This window comes from Electrophorus electricus, chromosome 19 (assembly GCF_041902795.1).
Source record: "Electrophorus electricus isolate QZ-2024a chromosome 19, ASM4190279v1, whole genome shotgun sequence".
Lineage (NCBI taxonomy): Eukaryota > Metazoa > Chordata > Actinopteri > Gymnotiformes > Gymnotidae > Electrophorus > Electrophorus electricus.
This window is the reverse complement of record NC_137515.1, coordinates 1,478,827-1,497,500: the sequence shown is the minus strand read 5'-3', so window position 1 is coordinate 1,497,500 and position 18,674 is coordinate 1,478,827. Positions and strand designations below refer to the sequence as shown.

Sequence of the window (18,674 nt, the reverse complement as noted above, 5' to 3'; positions counted from 1 at the left end):
TCAGAAAATTATACAACTCCGTTCAATTCATAAAGCTCCTCCTGGTCTTTCATGCAATTCTCAGTCTAGTTTGCATATTTAAATCTTTGCTGTACAACCAGGGCTATAAACAACAGCTTGTCTTCATGATGTCGTTGACCGCTGTGTTGATATTAATGTTGCTAATGATGCAGAATGACTAGGAAGGTTAATTTACATTTATGCAAATACAATTATTGTAATTGGTCCTCGCTGGGCTGGTTGGCGTTTTGATGAGAACAATTATTTTAAAGTGAGTCCTGAATTATGACATCAGTGTATGATGAGATCATTCCCACTGATAAGGTGCAGTGCTATCACGGTTGGGTACACAGAGCTCAGTGTCAGGTGAACTGAGGTATCTCCCCACAACATGAACCTGCTATTCAAGCTCACAACGGTGAACCACAGGCCGCAAGAAATATCAGGAATCTACATCAAACAGCCATGCCGTTGTTTAACTCACAACCTTCTGTTCATTCGTGTCTAGCTAATAGTAAGTTCTGGCTATCAATGGATCAATCATTCCTGGTGATAACGGCTACGACATTGTTATATGTTGCAGGAAGTTATTATGTGATGGGATGTTAGGGAAAATGATTTGGTAATGATTAGACTTGCTGATCCCATCCTGTGTTCCCTTGTTGTTTTTGGAAAAACTGGCATTTGTTGCTAATTCTAAAATTTCTCTTCCAAGAATGTGTAAGATTCTAGCCGGGGGTAGAGCACTGTCCTATAAAACCCCTCAGCCTTCCAGCTTTAATCCGAGACTCAGTTCCCTTGTTGTTTTCGGAAAAACTGGCATTTGTTGCTAGCACAGTCTGACACATTTTTTCATGATTCTTGAAATACATCCACAGGAGGCAAATGGCAGTTTGGTTTGTCCAAGGAACAGAGTGGGATACTTCTTACCGGTGGGGGGTATTTCTAACAGAGTGGGGTATTTCTTACCGGTGGGGGGTATTTCTAACAGAGTGGGATACTTCTTACCGGTGGGGGGTATTTCTAACAGAGTGGGGTATTTCTTACCGGTGGGGGGTATTTCTAACAGAGTGGGGTATTTCTTACCGGTGGGGGGTATTTCTAACAGAGTGGGGTATTTCTTACCGGTGGGGGGTATTTCTAACAGAGTGGGATACTTCTTACCGGTGGGGGGTATTTCTAACAGAGTGGGGTATTTCTTACCGGTGGGGGGTATTTCTAACAGAGTGGGGTATTTCTTACCGGTGGGGGGTATTTCTAACAGAGTGGGATACTTCTTACCGGTGGGGGGTATTTCTAACAGAGTGGGATACTTCTTACCGGTGGGGGGGTATTTCTAACAGAGTGGGATACTTCTTACCGGTGGGGGGTATTTCTAACAGAGTGGGGTATTTCTTACCGGTGGGGGGGTATTTCTAACAGAGTGGGGTATTTCTTACCGGTGGGGGGTATTTCTAACAGAGTGGGATACTTCTTACCGGTGGGGGGTATTTCTAACAGAGTGGGATACTTCTTACCGGTGGGGGGTATTTCTAACAGAGTGGGATACTTCTTACCGGTGGGGGGGTATTTCTAACAGAGTGGGATACTTCTTACCAGTGGGGGGTATTTCTAACAGAGTGGGATACTTCTTACCGGTGGGGGGTATTTCTAACAGAGTGGGATACTTCTTACCGGTGGGGGGTATTTCTAACAGAGTGGGGTATTTCTTACCGGTGGGGGGGTATTTCTAACAGAGTGGGGTATTTATACCCAGCCACTCTATTGAGCAGTGATTGAGTAACCCGAGACTCAAACACACTCCCAGTTTTTAAGTCTAGACTTACTCACTTAGTCAAGCTTTCAATTAGGCTGCTGTATTTGGGTGCAACGTCTGGGGCCCCGGTGATCTGAGGTGCTGAAGCTATCGTCCAGCCACTTCCTGCATTTTCTCAGGTTTGTGATGTTGGTGGAATGCAGTGTCTCAGAGAGCCCTGGTCACCTTCTGGCCCTCCCGTTACCCTGCATGCTACCTGCATCACTGACACATCTGCTATGTATGAGCTGTTCGTGTGGTGTTCAGTCTTTACACAGCTAAACTATATCCTTCTGTTTTGTTTGCATGCTACTGCAGAAATGACGCCAACATTGGACTTGACCTGCTTATCGGCCACAAAGCATGTAAGAGAAAATCCCAATCCTGCCTGTAGATAAACCAGTGCTACCAGTAGATGATCTGATACTGGCATCACAGAAACAGCCCACCCCTCCTACACCCGCTGGAGAGACTAAGGCTCAACATCTACGCTGAAGTGACTACTTGGACAAAAAATAACGTAATAAAACACAGACTGGATACAAGCTGGGCCGCCCAGTGGAGGACGGCTTCCCTCGTGAGTCTTGGTTCTCCCAAAGTTTTTTCCTAAATCCCTTCCAGAGAGTTTTTCTTTGCCTCTGTCGCTTTTGGCTTGCACATTAAGTACTTGGATACGTTTGTGAAGCTCCTGTGTGACAAATAAACAAATCAATTTGACTTTGACTTTGTCCACGGCCCCCCACACAGTGCCAAGCATTTGTAGGCCACGGAAGGGGCATGTTGTAGTGTTTTCAGAGGGGAATGAACATGTTTGCACTGTCTTTGTTCTTCCTGCTTCTTATTTCTGCTTAACATGCTAGGGGTTTTCAATGTTATGGATCCTTTTGCTTACACAATGTCCCAGCTATTAATCTCAGAACGTCGCAGTGCTGGTAATAGCAATTACTTGTAAGAAGGAGGCCACTAATCAGTTTTAAAATGTAAAAACAGAAACAAAAGGTGTGTTTTGCTTCGTTATGACGTTTGGAACTGGTAGGGAGAAGGTGGGTGTTGGAAAACATTGCTGTGAAAACATTGTAATTAGCTCAACATCAGTCTAGATTGTACCTATTTTATAAAAAATAAATGTATAAATTAATACATTTGCTGTGTTTATCTTTTGATAAATAGCTTATGAAATGTGTCTAAATTAAGTACGCCCACTGCTTGTGTCATGTTTGAGTCACATATTCAGTTAGGTTATATTTACATTTCAACAGAATGTTTAACGAAGGTCGATGCTGCTCGGCCACAAACAAATGACATCATCGCCACATCAACAGTGGCCCCTCCTGTGGTGGTGGAGTGTTTTTGGACATTCGAGCAGTGTCTCTTCTGTTTATTTTACTGCGAATGGGCTATTGGCTCCTAAATGCAGTCCAAACATGATGATATCAGTGGAGGTCGTGGGTTTTGACAGGGGGTCTTTAGGTTGCGGGAATAGTTTTCCACGTGACTCCTTCAGCACAGCCTGAAGGCTCGACCCCCCACCCCCCACCTGCGTCCTGTGTCCTGCATCCTTGTTCCTGCTCCTCTTATCTCTCCTGCCATGTTTGTTTCTGTAGTAAGCACTTTGCTAAAAACGTCCTGGGCTCGCGCGCTGCGTGCGGGTCCACCCATCCACAGAGCCAGAGATTAGATTTTGCCCTGCTCAGTGTTTGGAGATCAGACTCCCTTACCAAAGCATTAACTCTGATAAGCTTAAAAAACGGAATTGCATAACTCCTGGTATGACTTTTTAAGCCAAAGTGTTTCATGTGATTATATTTGTTTAAAAAACTCCTTACTTTGCTGATAACTGTTCTGAATTTTTGCATACCAACATCCAACACAATTACAGCAATATCACTCACTGATAAATGACCATGTACTGTGTTTGAATGTACTGCAAGTGTCAGTGATTTTGAACATAGGTATGAGTTCTTTACGAGGAGGAGTAAACACCTTTGTTCTATCTTTGTATTTGCCCTTTTCCCCTCACAATTAAACTCTCTGTTCTCAGCCGCTAACGATGTGACGCTCGACGCAGTCGCGATGCAGCAGAGAGATTTGATGTATGTAGAAGCGGCTGTCTGGTCTGGGACGTGGCTGGAATGCACATGTGCCCTGCAGCTGAGCTGGCTGCCGAGGTGCACCTGCACTACACTAGAGGACGCGCACACAATGGAGTTTGTGTGACTTGGCTCAAAGCTTCCTACTGTCTTCCTGTTTGTCAGGAAGTTTCAACTCCCTTGGATGTCCTGCTAAATCAGATGCACCCGCATACACGCACTTGCACACACACACACACACACACACACACACACACACAATGACATCTGCTCCATATTTATTCACAAAAGTGGATAAAATATAGAAAATACGAAATATAGAAAAGGACTATATAATACAGCTGTGCCCTGCTAGTTCAGTGTTCATTGTTCCAGCATATGAAATCCAGCATGAGCGTCTTACGAGCCAGTGCCTGCTCCTGCAGAGCTGACAGCGTGAAAGCTGCTTGCAGATGAACAAATTGTGATTTTATCTTCCACTGAAATATGGTTAGATTACAGTCACATCAGAGCCATAGTGGATGCTCTCTGCACATGTGGTCATATAGTATATACAGTGATGGCTTTGTGGTCAGAGAGTGGAAGGTACAGTCTACATGTGGGTGAACAGTTTCATTAAGATTAATGAAAGTGTCTCGTCAGTTCCCGTGTAAATAATGCAGTCCATTACTTCTTATGCAATACCTCTGATTACAGGGCGAATACAAAGATACCGTAGTGCATTTGGATTGTCTTAAAGAAGCCAAACATTTTACACGTCTTAGAACGCAGTGCCAGGCTTCATTCATTCATTCATTCAGATTTTTGTGTGCACTGTTGCTTTAAGCTTTCCTGAACCGGCACGTGCCTTCCTGCAGTCCTGTGAAGCGGTCGCCGGGTTCAGCTCCATCCCACTGCTTTGGGCTGCGAGGTGGCATAAGAACACACTGGTCGATGTGATTAAGGGCTGGATTTAGAGCGCAGCAGAAGCCGAGGAGAACCGTCTCCGGAGCAAATAATGCACGACTGATCCACTGCTTGGCTGAGACTCCCGGCGCCGACAGTTTCTCACACTCGCTTCATTAATGGGCCCTTGTGAGGCACAGCGCTAATGAGAGACGCTTTCTCTCCGAGATGGTGGGAGAACATCATATTCTGGCAGAGTTTCTCCACGGGCTTTTGTGCTGCAGTCTTCATTAATGGGTTAGCCTTCTGATCGAAGCCATTTGTATTTTTCTGTGGCTTTATGACTCTTTCCTTTTTTTTATATCCCAAACACAAAATGCACTATCAGTGTCTGTGAAATCCTGTCTTTGTGGTGGCCTCCTGGTAAAGTCCACTTCTACTGTGCCAAGTTCCCCACAGTCACTTTGCGTTCTAATTAGATGTGTATGGTGTTTTACCGCTGAACTGGCTCTTATGTGATAGTCGTCCATATTTCTGTAGTTATTTCGTTCACTACAACTGCATTTCACAGTAAAAACATGTTCCCTCAACAAGGCAACAAACTGAAGGGAACAGTCGATATGTTTGATGCAACATGCCCGGATATCACTATATGTTGGAAATGTACTGTGTTCAAGCTTACTAGTAAAGACATGCAATATTTTAAAAATTGAATTTCTGAAAACAAGGAAATTGTGCTGTATGAAATCTCACTTTGCTGTATGTTAGTTTTGTTCATCCAGATGAAACTACACATTGTATCCACTTCACTAGTAATGCCTTCATTAGCTACACACGGTATCTTTTTAACTAGTAATGCCTTCATTAGCTACACAAGGTATCTGTTTCACTAGTAATGCCTTCATTAGCTACACACGGTATCTGTTTAACTAGTAATGCCTTCATTAGCTACACACGGTATCTGTTTAACTAGTAATGCCTTCATTAGCTACACACGGTATCTGTTTAACTAGTAATGCCTTCATTAGCTACACACGGTATCTGTTTAACTAGTAATGCCTTCATTAGCTACACACGGTATCTGTTTAACTAGTAATGCCTTCATTAGCTACACACGGTATCTGTTTAACTAGTAATGCCTTCATTAGCTACACACGGTATCCTCACAGTATCCTCACATAACTGCCTTTTGCCTTCATACCCTGGCCACTTTATTAGGAACCTCTTCACATAAATCCCCTCTAAGGCAAACAGTTACGGACTGTGGCTCCTCTGTTGCCAGGTTAACCAGCTTCTGTCCGGTCCAGTGCTGAGATCACTGCTGACGAGGACAGCAGGAACTGCACACAGCAACAGCTGGGCTATAGACTTCAACTGTATATTTAACAAGTGTTTCAAATAAAAGTTCTGAAGAGGTGGCTTGTAAGTACAGACAGGTCTTTAGAGATTAATGATTAAAGTGGACTGTTCACTTGCCCCTACGTATCTGGTCAAAGCCTCAATTGGATTTGATAGTTTCCCAGAGGATGTATTTCACTCTCCACTACACTCCTACACTAATAAAAACCTTTCAGAACTTCACAAGACTCAGCAAACACCCAGAACTACTACCCTAGAACTTCTATCCCAAAAATACTACCCTAGAACTTCTACCCTAGAACTTCTACCCTAGAACTTCTACACTTGTATCCTTTATGAAAGGTGCAGATCTTCCTGTGACACATGGAAGATCCTGTTACATCTAACACGCCCAGTCATATGCAAAAAAGAAGTGTACTTTGTGTGGTTTTTATTTAAATAACATTGTTGACATGTTTAACACCTTCCCCTGTGCTCTGTCATCAATGGAATGTCCCCCCTCCCAACATACACACACACACACAAACACAAACACACACACACACAAACAAACACACACACACACACACACACAAACACACACACACACACACACAAACACACACACACACAAACACACACACACACACACACACAAACACACACACACACACAAACACACACACACACACACACACACACACACACACACACACACACACACACACATACCCCCTTTATGTAAGCTTTTGGTTGCATGCTGTTGGCTATGTCTAGGCATGTTTGGACAAGGTGTTTTCCCTCATGCCCTTACATAACCCCTTACCTGGTGCCCTTTAGATTCCTAATGACTGTTCATGTTGCAACCTTAGCGTTTTTTCTCGCAGCTTTTCCGCAACGTGTATCAGTTTCGGTGAGAATTCTCAGTCGCTTGGAATGTGAATCCCTAGGGTGTGTCCAGAAGACTTGCTCACAACTGTGGACACAGGTATGCAGGTTTGTGTGAAGTGTATTTCTTTCGCTGTTTGTCCCAAATATCTTTTGCAAAGTTGCAAAGTTTAGTAATTCTTGTTCAAAATTGCTATTATATATATATATATATATATAATAGCAATTTTGAACAAGAATTACTAGCCTACATGCTAACTACAACCTTTGAAGTAATTAGTCAGCATGTTTTCCAACTTTGCAATTTTGATATATTGCCATGAATTGGATTATCAAAGCAAATCCATGTAAAAGCCATGTTACACCCAAAATCCTTACTCAATGAAAAAAAATTACAATAACTGACTAACATTCTCATCCATGCATAATGAGTTAATGTGGTGAGTTAAACATTTTCAGGGATACATTTTACATATAAGGGAACGATATAAAACAATATGTACATGACCTTCATCTGGTCTAAGCACCATATGCTCACCATGATTAATTATGCAGTCTCTGGAAGACTTCACCTTTCTTTCTGATTGTCTAATGGTGAACAGAAATTCTGCTGTGTAAAGACCCTTGATTTTGACCTTGATTTTGACCTTAACAAATATGATCACACTGTCAAAAGCCAGTTTTGCAATCTGACTTGTTGAGTGTGCTTCAGCCGTGTCTTTAGCAATCACTGGAGACTAATTAATGAATTGCTTGTGTTAAAAAAAGAGCCATGGGGATCATGAAGGGCATTTTTCTGCGATCCCTCCAGGTGGAAGGCGGAAGGACACTCATTCATTATGTGTGGGTGTACTGAAGTCCTGGCTGAGAGCTGTAACATTGGAGGCGTTGACAGTGGAGTAAACACAAGCCTTGTATTGCAACAGTATCAAGCGCCTGCATTTGCCAGTCAGAGGGGAGGCCTCAAAAAATAGAAAATAACCATGCATGTCCTGTATTTCAGCTGTGGGAAAATATAACCTATGGAACAGAATGACTCTTGGCTTTACAAGACACCTCCAGACGATAAGGTCACATGGAATCTGGTACTGTCTCATCTCTGCTTCTTAAATGCATCCACCCTGTTGGTGCTGGGTTACATCATGGTCTTGATACAGAAGCAGCTCTCTCAGGGCACACGCCAACACTGAAATCAGAGGGCTTGCTTCCTCTTCAACCACGGCCACTTCCAGGAATTTTCTCTTGCCTGGTTTTCACCAGCCTTCCCTGCTCTGCTAAACAATCCTGTTTCCCTCCCATCAGCTGTGTGCGTGTTTACTGTGGTAACCCAAAATGGGTGGGACTTGTAGGGAGCTCCACAGTTCATTAGACATTTACCTTAGTGTCCATGCCGGCTGTCGTGAGCTCGGTAATGACATCAGGATGCAGTTTTGCTGAGGAACGAGGTGGAGCCAAACTTCTCATCAAACATCTGATCAACAAACTTTTATGGTCATTTGGTTTGCTGGAAGAAAATCCAGATTTGTAGCATGTTATAGCCACTCCAAGATCACAGGGCAATTGCAGTCGAACCGCTCTGGTCATGGGTTCTTCATGTCACAAGGCCATTCCAAGAGCAATAGTGTAATTCCATGGAATGCTATGCATTGTAGTTGAACCCATTCTCCCGAATCACATTCCCCCAGGGCTATGGTTACAGACCACTGGAAAATCCCTGTGCTTGGTAATTAGTATGTGTCCTTAAACCTGACACAAGCCAATGCCCATTCATTTTCCAACCATATGACTTTCCATGGCAGCCCTACCATAAAAAGGACTATGGCGCAAATTATGGAGGAGGGAGTGTACGCCGTCTAAAAAGCTCCCTGGCTTTTTCCAGTGGAGCAGACCTTAGTCAGGCGATATGGTGCACTGACCTTCTGGTGCTCGGATCAGATGCAAACTAATTGTTCATGGCAAATGCACAAGCATACTTTTCTGGGACAAATCTGTGATAATAAGAAAACTAAGCCCAGAGAAAAAGCATTTGGATTGTAATTGAATTTGTGTGTAATTCACAGATAGGGACCTTGCTTTTTCCCTTATATCTGCTACTGCTAAGCAACTTTATACACTGTGCTAGTTTCAGCTGCTACGCTGATGATACTCAGCTATCTATCTCAGACCAGAGGACAAATGTCATCTTAATGTTACTGAGGAATGCGTAAAGCACGTCAGACACTGGATGTTGAGAAACTTTCTCTCATTTAAATCTGACAAAACAGAAAAGCTTTTATTAGGCCCACAGATAGCCAGACTTCTCTAATTACATAATAAACCTCGATAGTCTCCCAATCACACTTCTTAAACAGTTCTTTGACAAGATCTTTGTGTAATTATGGATCCCAATCTCTCATTCAAAGCTCATATAAATAATATTTCTAGGACCGCCTTAAGAACATTTAAAAGATTAGGAACATGCTCTCCTCACATGATGCAGAAAAGCTGGTCCATGCATTTATCATTTCTACATTGGACTACTGTAATGCCTTATTATCTGTCTGTACCATTAAGTGCCTAAACGAGCTCCAGCTAGTTCAAAATGCAGCAGCCAGAGTTCTTACTAGATCACATATCTCTTATCTTATCTTAGCTACTTTACATTGGCTCCCAATAAAATTTTATATTGATTCTCAAATACTTCTAATGATGTACAAGCGCTGAAACCACTCAGCCGGAGACCATCTTTGCATATTATAGTTCCCTAATTTACACACTGTCATACCTGGACATGCCTAATTCTATTCTCTCTGCCTAAGTACACCTACCCCTGATGTCATGATGATACTGAGCCTCAACCCATCTCCATGGCTACCCCCACCACCCCCTGATGTCCCCTGCTGTAGCCCAGCACACCTCCACCCCAGACAACTACTTCTCCATTGCCCTTGACAGACATTCTTGTGCAAGACGTAAAGCTCCTCTGTGACGACGGCTGACACAAAGCTATCTATATAAATTTGACTTCGACAGCTCTGGAAGGGCACCACACTGCCCAGTTTATTGTGTCCCCCTGCTCTAACACACCTGATTCAACTCATTAGCTAATTGGCTAACTAAGGTGGTTGTGTTACAGCTGTGAACCGAAGGGCGATCCTTTTAAAATGCAGATGGGTGAAAGCGAGCCATCTGCAGCTGTATTTCCCTGTAGAGAAGGCTGGTGACCCTGCACCCCAAAGCTCGTCTCCAGCTGAAACCCATTTCGGAGGGTCCCTCTTCCCCTCCATGTCCGCGGGAGCCCAGTAGTCGCCTAGCAGCCGTGCCTAATGTGTTACATGTCACAAATGTTTCCTTATCTAATCTTACTCCACAATTAACGGCGCCTGTCAGGCAGGCCATGGATAGAAAAGCCAGAAGCCTGGAAGGCCTTGCGAGTCTGTCGACGGGACTCGCTGATGGTGTCAGGAGTGTTTGTGGAGTGTGTTCACTTGGCAGGCTGCACTTCTACCGAGAGGCCTGGTCACTTTTCTGCTGATAGCTCAGCTGTGAGGTATCGCCATAGGCATCCTTTTGATTTGATTGGCAAGCCACTGAGCTTTGTATTATAGAGCTAGCCACTAATGCTAACCTGTTGGTGAAATATCGGTGAAACATTTCAACTCACACTGCCAAGGCAGAGGTTATGAGACGATACAACAACAAAGAAATCCAGAGGACAGATCTGTGTGGAGAGTGGAGAAAACCGCAGGTGGGGGAAAGGAAAGATTTGGTTAGGTCATTACAGAACAGGGCCGTAAGGGTGACAGATGAAAGACGGATTTCTAAAGGGACAAACAAGATGAGAAAGGCAGGACAGGCCAATGATGAGAGTGGAAAGATGCCACTCTGGGCAATATCTCATGCAAAACTTAGGGGAGTTTACTCAGGAAAACTCACAAAATCTGTAATTAAGGCCATACCCCAATCCCAGGTTAGGATTAGCAAGAGCATTACTCTCTGTGTGTGCTCTGTTCTGATCTGGGGGATTCCTACTGCCTTGCTATTATCACTAATATTCCCAGTTCCCCTCTTCACTTCATGGCTTTCTGCCAGACAGTCCATTTCCTATACTGGACTAAAGACAAGGTCAACTAAAGGCCTTATACTGCACGCATGTCTGCGATTTCTGTACAAGTAAAAATCTGGAACTAGTTGCCCGTCTCTGTGTGTTTTAAGGCATTTGTTGGTGGTGCTTTAGAGTCTGAGAGTGACTACAATGATGAGTGTTTACTCAAGTTATGGAGATTGACTTTGCCATAAGGGTCATGTTTGCCCATTGTTTCGATCTAGACATGCAAAGTTTCTGTTTATAGATGCCATGCAATGATTGCTACAGTCTACCAACAACAACATAATCACCGCAACGATGAAAAGATACTTGGACATTGTAGATAAATATTATTCAAACTTCGCAGAATATAACAATAACAGACAGAGTGATAGACACTAAAATACTAATGTATAACCAGAAAAGCCGCTTATAAAAGAGCCGCTTATAAGTTCCTCCAGCTAGACGTGTAGGTATAGCAGCACAGCAGCTAAGGACAGTGGTGTCTTCCAGTCAGAGATGTTACCCTCACCCATTAACAGGGCACGTCCGAGATGGCAGATCTTCACTGGGCTTTGGCATACGTTTACACTTTCAACGCTTGGCAAACCCTATTTATCGGAGATTTGCACATTTATCAGTAATCTTACTCCCTGGGAATGAAACCCAGAACATCGGTGCTGCCAACACCTTGTTCTGTCTGTGGTATCTGGTGAGCTACGGGACTATGAGTTCCTGTGGCACAGAGGATGGTCTGCCCTTGAAGCCTCTGTCTCCACACGGGATCTTTGTTCTTACTGTCTCCTCCGGGAATCCTGTTGTCCCCAGGCAGGAGGAAGAGTAGCATAAGTGTGTCCCTTCATCTCTGAACAGATGAAGCTTTAATGCAGTCATGATTAGGTCCTGAAGCAGGTCCAGCCTCAGTTTGTCTCTTTACCATACCATGGCAGGCTTGCGAGGGTGGAGGTTTCCAAGGTTACAGCCACAACTCTAGTGGAAGCCAGCAGCTCTGAGTGTGTCCTGGTTTGTGGTTTGATAATGGTGTGGAGGTCTAATCCACAGAGCCCACACTCTCCCATCGCTGTGATGCCTCTGTAAACACATTTAGAGAGATTTAATGACCTAACTGGGTCACGCACAACTAGGCTATGGGACAAGAGGTTAGCTATTTCTGATGTTAAACTGTAAATGTTAAATGAGTCATTGTGTTTAAAAACATTAAGATGTTTGTCTATATTTGGTGATTAATATGTTAAATTATCATTCTTTCCTTATCAAAACCAGAAGCAGTAAGGACTCATTCACAGTTTTAAACATATTTGTACAATACCATGTATTTGTAAAACATCCACAGTATGTCAGACATACTTCACGCTGTACATCCAGGTGTGAGAGATCAGATCCTTTTGCTAATGTTAGTGAAGGCAAGCTAACCCTCTTTGTTGTTTGGCTAACTGCCCTTTTTCAAAGTGTTGCAAGTACAGATATTACATGGTTTTAAAAATGTCAGAGTTTTCTGTGTAAATGGTGTGTGTGAAAAAATGGCTCAGTTTGGAGAACAGCAGTGAGAGCAGATCGCTGGCCTGGACACCTGTTATGACTGTCCAGACACCTGTTATGACTGTCCAGACACCTGTTATGACTGTACAGACACCTGTATGATTGTACAGACAGCTGTTATGACTGTACAGACACCTGTTATGACTGTACAGACACCTGTATGATTGTACAGACACCTGTATGACTGTCCAGACACCTGTATGATTGTACAGACACCTGTTATGACTGTACAGACACCTGTATGACTGTACAGACACCTGTTATGACTGTCCAGACACCTGTATGATTGTACAGACAGCTGTTATGACTGTACAGACACCTGTTATGACTGTCCAGACACCTGTTATGACTGTACAGACACCTGTATGATTGAACAGACAGCTGTTATGACTGTACAGACAGCTGCTATGATTGTACAGACACGTTATGACTGTACAGACACTTGTATGGTTGTACATACAGCTGTTATCATTGTACAGAAACCTGTATGATTGTACAGAAACCTGTTATGACTGTACAGACACCTGTTGTGGTTGTACAAACACCTGTTACGACTGTACAGACACCTGTTGTGATTGTACAGAAACCTGTTATGACTGTATAGACACCTGTTGTGATTGTACAGAAACCTGTTATGACTGTACAAACACCTGTTGTGATTGTTGCCATCTCCAGATGTCTTAAACCAAATAATACAAACATAATATCCTAACACTAGACACTGTGAAAGACATTTTACCTTGCCAAGTGTTTCCTCAGCTCCTTTCTGTAAAGGCTTGTCTTCCTACCATAAACTAAATATGTTCAGGTGTCACTTCCTGACACATCCTCATACAGACAGGGCTTGGTTGCTCTGTGCCAGACTGCCGTGATGGAGTGGTGAAGAGATTATGGTGGTAGCCGCAGGTTTGAAGTCCTGCCTCTTTGAGTCTCTACTTACTAGCCACAGTCACTGCAAGATTGATGATGTTTACAGGAAGCAAATAACAATCCCCATGCAAATGTTAATAGGCCCCGCTAGCGCTAGTTCAGATGAGACTGTGGATTAAAGGAAGGGTTATTAGATTCATGTATAATCCTGCCCTTAGCAGCAAGAACAGCAGTATACACACCAACACACACACATACACACACACACACGTTCACACACACACACACACACACACACACACACACACACACACACACACACACACACACATACACATTCACATACACACACACACACACATACACACATACACACACACACATGCACGCACAAAAACACACACACACACACACACATACACACTCACATACATACACACATACACACACACCCATGCACACTCAAACACACACACACCCAAGCATGGGCTATTTTGACATGACGTGCTGGCAGAACCACTCAGCTGATTGTAGGAAAATTAAATGACTAGATTTGCATAAACGAATCCCTCTCCAGAATAATAATTTACAAGCACTGCTTATTTAACTGAATCTGAAATCCTTGCATGTGATACCCGATTTACACAGTAGGTACAATATTTATAGACGTCACCATTTGTCACTCTCTCCTGCTGCGCCTGCAACCCGTCTTCCTGAGTCCAGGTTTGCCTCTGTGTTCTGTCACCCATAAAACACAGAGAGTGTTTGTGTTGTAGGCGGGGCTGAGTCTAGCTGCCCTTTTTTTCCCCAACAGGAGCTGAATCAAAGTGAACTTCATGCTCCATGCATCCTTCCAGGAACTTATCCAGATGCTGCTGCTCTGCTGGAATCTTGGCCCAAAATCCAGGGCCTGTTTCTGGCAACACCCGGACACATCCGTACGGGTCCCACGTTATTGCTGGAAGTTTCTGGACTCTCACTGGCCTTCTACTGAAGGACTGCACATGGGCAAAGACATAGAAAATGAGATATAACCAAGGCCCATCTTACCAAAATTGTAAGAAATTTGTCATTTTCAAAGGGGAAAATGATTATGTGGCTCTGTTTCAAGATCAGAGAAGATCACTGTTTTAAAATGGTAGTGAAACATAACGTGTGCACCAACGGCTCTTCCATACTTCACAGCAAACCTTCAGATTCGTAGCTGTGTTATCAGGCTTTCTGAAATTTCACATTGCCATGACCTATATGGGCTACCCTGTCCTCACCTCACTTCCCTGCCTTGGTCCTCCACCAGCTGTCTAAATAACTTGCCTGCATCTCGCCGCTGTCTCATCCGAAGAGCCGTCTGCTCTTTTAGTGCCCTGAATGCAAAACAAACCTACCGCAAAAGGGCAGATATTTTCTGTCCTGTCCCTCCTCCCCAGTTGGGCCAAGCCTGTGTGTGGTAGACAGTTTGTAAGGGTTCGTGGGACACGTGCCTTTTATGGTCTCATCCAGCTTGTATGACTGATCGTGATTTATGGGTGGGTTAGTGTATGGAAAATGTAACCCTTGGAGACCGATCTGGTGTTATGGCTCTGCAGAGTGAAGAGGATAGCACCGATGGACATGGGGGTGGCATGGGTTTAAAACTTCACCGTGATCTCTGCACAGTCTACCTGCCTTTCGTCTTTTTGCCTATTTATAGTTTAGGGGGCGGCTGAGAAAATGTTTGATATTAAGGTTGACAGGCTTAGCCCTGGCTCCTGGCAATCACATCCCAGCGAATCACAGAGGACAGGCAGGATTGAAGTGTTACAATACACAAAGAAAATGTACGGAAACTCACTGGCTTTCTTCCTCAGCTGTATGTCATGTATAAGGGTACACTGCCTTCTGGTTGGAACTCCACACTCACATACCGTAGTTGCAATATTTAGTTCGATTGCTTACAACTCAGCAAGCACATTCAGGCACTTAAGCACATGTAGCAGTTTATACCTCTAAAGCATGCATGTGTGAGACTGAAAGCAAAGTAAAGTCTGGATCACAGACTGTAGGCGATACCCTGCAGTGTTGAGCTTGGAAGTATGGCAGCAGTGAGGGGAAAAGTCCAAAAACTCTGAGGATGCAGATCTTTGGACCTCCCATCATGCAAAGAACCGAGAGGCCGGTACAGGAGGTGGGGGTGCAAGAAAAAACTTCAGGAAGATCAGAAAACGAAGGGGGAATATTAACTAGTGAATTTAGCAGGGAGGGCGCAGCCCTTGGTTATTACGTAACTCTGTTTAAGGAGCTACTCTGCCATGATGGAAGTGACTCAGTTCTACAGACGCCTGGCATGGTTGGGCATGGTGTAGATTGGCACATGCTGGTGGGCGGCCCTGGCTCTGTGTGGGAGCGACATGCACGCAACTGCAGGGAGGAATGCACAGGCGTGTCCTTCTCCTGAGTGTCCTGCGGTCTGCCACGCAGCAAGAACCAACTAGTCGGCAGGGCCCACAGGAATGTGGCTGCCGGGCTCCGTCATTCACATTCCTGGGCTACTGCACTTGCCGGAAGATTAAGAATGAACACAAGTGGTTATGCTGACATTTTGCAATGTCATAGCGCTACATGAAAGGATGTGAGCTGTACTGAGAGACTGGTTACAATAAATCTCTGGAAGGCTGTGTTCAGTCTTGTCTTTTTATTGCATGCTAATAAATTATTATCATGCAATAAATTTGTTGCTCATTCTTTGGCATTTAAAAAAAAATATCCTTTTGCATTTTGAAACTGGTTTTGAAATGGAACTCATTAATGGAAATGATTTGACAAACTCACTAAAGTACTAAAGTAACCTCAGGAAAAGCTGGTATACCTAAACTGTCTCAGCGCACACCTGGGGCTCTTAAACGCATAAAAGTCCAAATATTTGCAAGTGCACAGAAAGTCTTTATGTCATATTTGCATGAGGAGGCAACAAAGCAACAACACAGCATGTTGATGTTTTAAGAGTCTGGTTTTGTGGAAGTGCAGTGAGAAAGTAGGTAACTAAGACAGACGTGTGAGTCAGGCATGGAACGTAGGACAGTTGGATGCAACACATGACGTCACGATGGACATTTGAGTGAAGGACAGATGAGCGTTATGTAAGCGTATGTTACTCAAGGCCTTCATATCGTGTGTTCCTGCTGGGTCTCGTGTGCGTACATGGACAACCCTTCTGAATACTTATTAATAGGCCTGTTTGGGGGTTCTTACTGTACTTAGTCTCACAATCCTTCTTCTGATGAGTGTGCATACACACACACACACACACACACACACACACACACACACACACACACACACACACATACAGACACACACCCCAATGAGTCCTGCCCTTTGGAAGATGAAGACCTGGCTCTGTGAATCTGTGAGAAAAATCCTGCTCTAAAACTAAAGACACACCTCACCCTATTCACAATGTCTGGTGACACCAATAACAATTAACTAAAATATTTCTCATGGTTGTTTTTGTTCACTTCTGTAAAGAAGACAATAATTCTAGTGTTTCAATGCATGGCCATTTACACAGATTAAGATAATCCACTCTGGGAGTAACTTCAAAGACTGTTCTTTCCAAAATTAGCCCACGGTACATCTGGTGTCTTCTCATATTACAAGTAGCTGTAAGTGAAGTAGAATACCTGGTGCCAAAGTAATTGTGAAGGTCGTTACAGAGATGACTGACTTAAAACCACGTTAAAACTCAGGGAGGTGCCTGATCTCTCAGGAATTTCCCACATGCCAAAATGTATTGATTCTCTCTTCTGTTACTTAACTAAGAATATATATTTGTGTTTTGTTAATGTACCTAGTGACTCTGCTATAAACCTGCTCAGTAGTCCCAAGAAAAGAGACTTAGCATGCCTGCTTTCAGATTTTCATAAAATATCACATCTTAGAAGCAATTTAAGTGCTTTGTTTTAGCAACATGCTGAACAGAAATAGCACATGCAGCAATAGATTAAGATTAGATTAAAAATACATTAAGATTCTTAAAAGGTATGTTTTTCAACAGTTAAGTTGGGAAGGGTCATGAGCATTTAGTGCAAGTGTACTTTAGCAGAAAAGAGGTCTAATAATGATTGTACAAGCAATAGTGTCACAAGGTGCTTCCAGGCAGACAGTGTCACTGTTTAATTCTGAAGGAAGAACAAAACCATGGTTGCCCTGAACTATGTTGTGGTGTGAGAGAGAAGCATTCTTCTGAAATATAAGCACTCGTACTTAACTGATAACAAGGCCACTGAAAGCCATTTACTGCCCAGTAGCTCGAAGTGTCTGAAAATAATTAGAGCCCAATTAGTGCTTAGTTTGCTTTGGCAACCCCAAGATTCAATATCTCAGTCACTGCATATCTGTCAAAAGTGCAGACAAAGCGTTCTCCATTTTAAAATAGTGAATAATAGTGATGACATCGAAGCCGGGATAACACACGTGGCACCATGCAGTGAGGATAACTAATCTAAGATATCTATTACATTCTTTAAAGCCTGTGTGTGTTTGATTCATTGCCTTGATTCCAACTTTGCATGTTCTTGGCACTCTCTTGAAGAGTTTCATGTTTTACAACCATCTTGAAGAGGTTTCCACATACGCTGCGAACTTGGACTGAGAAACTGAAGTTCTGCATGGAAACAAAAAATGCATACTTGCACTTATGGAATGATTGCACTGGAAATAAATTCCTACATAAACATTAGCAGATTGGTGAAGAGGCCTCTGGGAGGTCCATGGCTTAAACAGACAACCAGTGAAACCTATGCATATTCACCTATGCATATTCACCTATGCAGTTTGAGACTTTCTGAGGTTTCTTCCTAGACATAAGATTGGAGACATCTTTGTAGTTTCCACTTAGCAAGAGATTATGTGGAATTTGTTACAAAACTCCTGTAGTTGTACTTTTTGCTCATGTTGTATGTGGCTCCTGACAGCATGGAGATTGTCTTTTCCCTGCTTCTGTGATATCTGCTATGCAAAAACATGAGTTATATAACCGTCAAACACTTATTTCGACACTTCAGCCTATTAAGTAATCCAGCCTTGAGTCACCAGAGACGATGCGGCCTACATCTCACAGCGCCAGATGGCGTGAGTAGGTCCTCCACCAACTGCAGTGCTGTTCTGCTCAAACTTGGCCATCAGGTCAGTCTTTTCATTCTGA

General features: G+C 43.3%; 1 protein-coding gene and 1 long non-coding RNA gene across 3 annotated transcripts in view; both read left to right on the top strand.

The window, feature by feature from the left end:
• mn1a (MN1 proto-oncogene, transcriptional regulator a) overlaps positions 1-2,904 on the top strand; it is a 72,937-nt gene extending 70,033 nt beyond the window's left edge. The window contains exon 4 of one of the 2 annotated variants that reach the window (XM_081702085.1): positions 2,114-2,904. The gene's annotated coding sequence lies outside the window, so the exon portion shown is untranslated. The remainder of the gene's footprint in view (positions 1-2,113) is intronic. The other variant, XM_081702087.1, reaches the window with a different exon arrangement.
• A 4,116-nt stretch (positions 2,905-7,020) lies between these two features.
• On the top strand, positions 7,021-13,280 carry LOC145652408 (uncharacterized). The gene is made up of 3 exons (XR_014118696.1): positions 7,021-7,096; positions 7,808-8,081; positions 9,795-13,280. It is a non-coding gene; the product is annotated as an uncharacterized LOC145652408 (long non-coding RNA).
• The last annotated feature ends 5,394 nt before the right edge of the window (positions 13,281-18,674 follow it).